Genomic DNA, 6,368 nt, shown 5'->3' with positions numbered 1-6,368 from the left:
CACAGGGCCCCACATACTCGCGGACGGCCGCCCGGCGTTCCCCCCGCAACCTTCGGAATCACCCCTGGAAGTTCTGGGCCCGACATGTCAGTGGACGCAGGGAAACTTTCCCTCCTTGTCCTCACTTCCCGACGCCTCGGCGCTCTGGGAGCCTCCCCCGTCTCCCGGCTGCCCCGCCAATGTGGGGGCTGCACCCCACTAGGCCTGCAAGCCCTGTGCCTGCCCGACCTCCAGATCTTAGAAAGAACCCGGGGCAATGGTTTAATGGATGGGGGGATCTTACACTTCTGAAGCCACGTCCTGGAGCGACACCCTCTGTGCGCGTCAGCCGCGGAGCAGAACCTGGCGCTGGCTTCACCCCTGGGTCCGGGCAGGGGTGGGGGTGGGGGTGGGGTTGACGTCGGGCTGGCGCAGGTTGGTTACCAGGGAAACTAGGCAGCGGCCAGCCCCTCGCTGCCCCTTGATGAGCCCTCAGATGGAGACGTTCTGAATTAAAGATTAGAACAATCACTAGCTGGGGCGGGAGCAAGTACGTAGGAAGGTCAGTCATGTCAGTCCATGTAGGTGAAACAGGCACTGGTGGTGGAGCAGGGGATGTACAGAGAGCAAGAGAACAGCCATCTTGGGTGGCCTGATCATACACCCAGTTAATCTGAAAATTCAATTAAACAGCCTCCTCCAACTGCAAACGCAACATTTCATTGAAGTCTAACTATGCGCGCTCTCGGAAAGGCCAAACTAGATGAAACTGACATTTTGAGAGCCATATTTTGCTTTGAAACAGAAATTGAAATAGGAATGCATTTTTGCTTGGTTGTTTTGATAACATTTCACTGACAGGAAGTTTGGGGAGAAGGATTTAAGGGGGCAAACAAATATCTAGTTTTTGGTTTATTATCAGTGAACACTTTTCCCCCTGTTGCCTTATTTACAAAGGAAATATATTTTTGCTTCAGAATTTCATCACTGCTTTTTCTCTTGCTTCTCTAGAAGCTCTCTGGATATTTAAGGGTTGCAGTCACTGAGAGTAGTGTTGACTTCTGCATTGGAGGGTTTTTCTTTCACTTTATCCCAGAATTAATGAGGACAACAAACAGCTGTGCAGACAAACCCATTCTACTTGGTAACACACTCCTGCTAGAGCAATTGGCAGATCTGTCTTGCAGAGGATTGCAGTGGAATGGGGAAAATGCTTTTAGGAGAGTGGGTCCTAGTTATTTGAAGCCAGTTTCCTCCATTTCTCTCCTGGTATTTAGCATCTTGCTTCATATTTTTTTTTTTCTCCACTCTCATTAGGTGGGCAGCCTCTCTTTGCCATGTGTATGTTTCCACATAGTTCTACTTCTCTTTCAATTCCAACATTTTTATTCCTGGTACTGAAAACTTTGCCCAAACTACTCTTGGGTGAGTGTCTGGAGGCATATTCCATAAGAAGGCTACAGCTTGATTCAATCTCCAGATAAAATTTACAACCGGAAGACAGCAAGGTGAATAAAAGGAGACAAAAGGTGCTGAGTGACAAAGGCAATCTTGTCACAGAAGTGCTATCCTAGTCTGTGAGCCTGGATGCAGAGCACGTGCCTGTGCTAAGACGTGTGTGGTGCTGTTTTGTCTTTGATTTTGTTACCGTGCCTTGAATGCAACTGCCTGCTAGAAATCCTGTGTTCCTCCTGGAACATGTTAACCTATGTTCAAGGCCTGGGTGTGTAAGAAACATACTTCCGAGTGTCCAGAAATCCAGGTTTGTTTGTTTGCTTATTTTTTAATGTCCTTATTAGAAAGGAAAGGAAACTTCCATTTGCTTCTAAGAAAAAAAAAAGTCCCTTTCCCCAAATGCCTTTGGAGAGCTAACAATTCTAGGAACAACACTTGTGAAGGTTGTCTCCCCACTCCCTGTAACTCCCTTGGAGCCTCCCATCAAATCCTCTTCACATAACAGATCTTCAGTGCTGTCGTATCTTCTTTAAGTCATTCTTTTCAGGGCGAAACATCTCTAGGGTGTTAACTGCTGTCCAGACGTTTTATTATCTTGACCACTCTTGTCTGTAGACACTCCAACTAGTCAGGTCTGTATTAGAAAACAACATGAAAAATGGACAGGGTTCAGGTGATAGAATTGTACATCCACACTGTCCTCGATGTGGTCTAACCAGTGCAGAGTGGGCCAGGGCTAAAGAATCCCTTTCTGAAACCTTCTCATATTCTTGTTTCTAGGAGAAGCATCTGCCTCTAAATACCAAAGTAATCCAGGCAGTACCTAAGACTTGATATTTCTGCTGGGATTCACCAAGAACCACATCACATCAAGTTTATTCAAAATCCAAACCGTGGTTTCTAAATTGACACCGCATTTGGTTCCTCCTCTTGACTTTGCTGTTTCTCAGAGGGAGGCCCAAATTCTTCGATGCATCTCTGACTTCTTTTTCTCCACCATCTTCTTCCAAATCATTACCGTCTCTTCTCCTCGGGGCATCCTGTTCTTGGCCCCAATTCCTTTCCCAATTTCAATCCACATTTCAGCCGATACTGGGAATTTGCGGTCACATTGATGAGAGGGTTGCTTCAAAACAGCTGGCTCTTTGGCATTGCTAATCTGTGTCTTCCTAAAACAGAGCTGCAAGAGGGAAAAGGTGCATGTGATGAAGATGGAGAACGAAATTATCCATCTTCTTAAAGAGCGAACCTAACGTTGAAAGGGCCATAAGAGGAACACATTCTCAGAGTAATCACCTATAAATAGTTAAAACAAAGATTCCTTGAGCCACCACTGCACCTAGAAGAGGGAGGCAGAAGTTCTGATTGAGAACTTTGATTTCCCACAGATTGTTTGAGTCTTAAATGACATTTGGGAAGGTTCCCTGATATCAAAGGCAGCTCCTTTTGGATAATCGATTGAGTATGTTGTGCCTGGCCTTCCCCGACTGCCCCCCACCCACGACTGGGAACATATGTCAGATTCTTCCTTTGCCAGTAATTTGGAGGCTCATGATAATCAAACATCCTTTTTCTCTGTAAAGAAAAGGGTGGTCCTGGGAAATGTTAAGGTAGCAGAGAAGAGGAATGATTGACTCCTCCCTGAAAAAAATATACGGAGCCTGATCAACCCCTGAGTATCATCAGCATGATTTGAAAACAGCACATTGAAGGGAACAGACCCAACCTCTCTCCTGTTCACATTTACATCTGGAACAGCTGCTGGGGCCTCTCGGAGTTGATTTTGTTCAGTTCTGCAGGGCTGACTTGAAACCCAGGCAGAAAATGAAAGTGAACAAATTTACCTCTGGCATTCAAAGAAATGCTTTTGGTCAAAGTGAGTATTTCTGACCATGACTCATTTTCAAAAGAAGCATTGAATTCGCTTTGTCATCTTTGCCTGGATCGGGCTCAGTCGGCCCTTTTATGATTTTTAAAATATCCTCTATAGCCAGGATGGTATTTATTATCAGCATTGCATTTCAACATATAAAAGTCACTGTTCAATTGAATGTTGAGTTTCCTAAGGAAGTAAACCTACAGAAAAGAAATTTGCAAGAATCTAAAATAAATGAGTTTGAGGACGATCAAACTGCCCTTTTGGCTGTTTCAAAGATCAAAAGATCTCTCTTCTGTAGAAATCAGGAGCAGCCTGAATAGCCTCTTTCCTCTACTGCAAAGTCCCGTTTTTCCACTATCATTGATAGCTTGGGACTACGCCATAATGGTATGAAAGGACCTGGGGAGGAAGGAAGACGGTTTCATCCCCCCTAAAGCACCCAGGACTTTTGTGTCTGAAGTGGATTTTTCACTTAGTTTAGTCTTGAGCCCAGCAGAATGAGAAAATGAGAATCTGTTCTCAGCTCCTTCAGGAAGAGGGGTGGCCCTGAAGGACACGAGAGTGTCTCTGATAATTGGTTTTCTAGCCCGTGAGTATCTCTGTCTCTGTCTCCCAGAGAGGCTGGGTAATACTGGATTACATATAAAGACGTTATCTCTGGGTTCACACTACCCCCCGCTCTGCAAACCTTAGGACGTCACCTAATATCCCTATTGCTTCATGTGTAAAGTGGGGATAAGAATATGTACCTCATTGGTTTAAGCTCCTTCCTACCTCAGGGCCTTTGCTGGTGCTGCTTCTTGTAGCTGGCTAACTCATGCTCAGCCCCCAGGATTCAGCCATTTCTTCTGGGAAACATTCCACGAAGCCCCAGACCGAGTTTTGCCAACTCTTCTTCTCCAATCAGACAGTGTGCTATGGTTTCCCTTTGTAGCAGTGCCTCAGTTGTAACTGAGAACATTCTGTGTGAGTACTGGTGTCATGTCCATCTCCTTCTATAAGGGGTTATGAAACCTAGCGTATTCACCCATGTCTATAATTAAAACAGAAACACAAAGTGTTTGTTGAATGAATGAAATGAATGGAGATAAAATGATCCCGAAGTGGCAATTTCTATTATTTCCCTGTACCGTGAACTCCTGCAGGCCAGGGTGAGCTTTGCCTCTCCACAAGTGTTGGGGTGGAGCCTTAACAGAGAAGCTGTTTCAGGAATGTCTGTGGATGTGTAGACACCATCAGTCACCATCTCTCCATCCAGCTGCCTCCTTCACCTGCCTGCTTCTTTGTCTTCTCTCTGAGAGTATGTTATTGACTTTCTGGAACTCTTGTTCATCCCCTTATGATGCAAGTTTTCTCTTTCTTGGGAGAATTCTGATTTCACAGAGTGCTCAGTAGGAGAGGTCTGCAATGAGAGGCCAGAAAATGACCGTAGTGTTTCCAGCCCTGGTTAGAGGTTGAGTGGGGGTTGGGAGGAGTTGGAGAGGTCAGCCCAGTGAGCCTTACAAGTTAAACAAGCTCTCATGCTTTTAAACCTCACCACCACCATTATCATCTCCATCGTTATACCAACCAACAACTTCTTTACCATTAAAAAAACCTTTGCCTCCTTGTCCAGGAAAAAAAAAATCCTATCAACACTATAAGCCATTTATGGTTGGAAATACACCGTTGGAATCTTTCTTCTTTAGTGAAGGCAAGTACCCATAAGAAGTTATTTATTAGTTATTAACTACTTATTGTGAATTAGTTTATCAACTCATTTAATCTGTGAAGATGGTGGAGGGGGCGAGCATTAAATCACTTGGTTGGTTATATAGACAGAAAGTGTCTCTGTCAGAGTTTAACTGTAGATAACAGAATTCAGTCTACTATTTTTAGCAGAAATGGACTTCATGCAAGGAACAGGGAGTTTACAAAAATCCCTAAAAGGGCTGGAGGAAGAGGCTTTTGGCAGAACTTCCAGGAGTCACAGCCCAGAACACCACCTTAGAACTGGCCCACCGAGGCAGCTTCTGCCTCTGTCACGATCAAGTTGGTGAAGAAGGAAGTGTCCTCTACTACTGCTGGCTCTTATGTCACCATGTCTATCCCACCCTACACCAACAAAAGAGCCCTTGACTTGCCTCTCAATAGTCACAGAGCTAGAGTGTGGACCCTGGGCCCTCTGTTAGAGTTCCCACATGTCTCCGCAAGGTGCTGGTTAGCAGAAATAGGAGAGCGCAGCTTCCACCTCGATGTCCACTTCCAGATTTGGAATGTCCTGGGTGCGTGTCTGCTAGGCCGAAGTGAGGTCTCACGTGGAAGCTAAGCTGCAGAGTGCCCTGGGAAATAAGACCATTTACCTTGTCAGCCTCTGCAGGTCCAAACAGTGGCTCTGAAGGAGTTGGGGTGGATGAGAGTGAACCAGCCTGTGGATTCTACCACAAGGGCTACATGGTGGGGAGGGGTGTGTGCAGGAGAGCATTTTGGGGAGAGAAATGGAGAAGGGGCTGAAGACAACCTCGACTGATCTCATAGCTCTGCTTAGAGCTGGTCCTGGTTATTAAGATGAGGCATTTTAGGAATGCCACATCAGGGAGACACGATGGCTTTCTCTGGGCAGTGGTTTTGAGGTCTGTGTATGAACTTTCCTGAGTAAATAAACAGCCTCCTTTCCCTACGTCCCTGACGTTTATGGTGGGGTGGTTTAGTTCCTTCCTTACCAGAAGAGCAAAGATGTTCAGACTCATGTGCAACTGGATGGCCTTCCTTCAGGCTCATGTCCACTGGGCTGAGAAAGCACTCTCATGACAGTTGCTGAAAAGGGAAGCTTCAGATGCACCCCAGGGATGTGTGGCCCTTCTATCTACCAGGTAAATCGCTATTTCCCTGATGAGAAGACCCCAAATGAGGGCTCAAGGTTGTTCACTTTGGATCATGGCAACTCCTGGGTTTTGGAGGCAGGCAGTCCATGGCACTATCCTGCCACCTTCTTTTTAACATTCCATCCAGCAGACACCTTAAGCTTTAATAAACATCTTCTCTTTTAATAGCATTGACTCCAAACTAATAAGGC

At 45.7% G+C, this 6,368-nt stretch overlaps 1 protein-coding gene across 2 annotated transcripts in view; it reads right to left on the bottom strand.

Moving 5' to 3' along the window:
• Window positions 1-1,270: 1,270 nt before the first annotated feature.
• The window catches only part of CABCOCO1 (ciliary associated calcium binding coiled-coil 1), a 124,172-nt gene continuing 119,074 nt past the window's right edge, over window positions 1,271-6,368 (bottom strand). Inside the window, exons 10-12 of one of the 2 annotated variants that reach the window (XR_004323952.1) lie at window positions 4,444-4,715; window positions 4,088-4,346; window positions 1,271-2,614 (exon numbers count right to left, since the gene is read on the bottom strand). The gene's annotated coding sequence lies outside the window, so the exon portion shown is untranslated. Of the gene's footprint in view, window positions 2,615-4,087; window positions 4,347-4,443; window positions 4,716-4,933; window positions 5,635-6,368 lie in introns of those variants that run through there. The other variant, XR_004323953.1, reaches the window with a different exon arrangement.

Source organism: Camelus ferus, chromosome 11 (genome assembly GCF_009834535.1).
Source record: "Camelus ferus isolate YT-003-E chromosome 11, BCGSAC_Cfer_1.0, whole genome shotgun sequence".
NCBI lineage: Eukaryota > Metazoa > Chordata > Mammalia > Artiodactyla > Camelidae > Camelus > Camelus ferus.
Note: the sequence above shows the minus strand (reverse complement) of the source record. Positions and strands in the feature narration are given on the sequence as shown.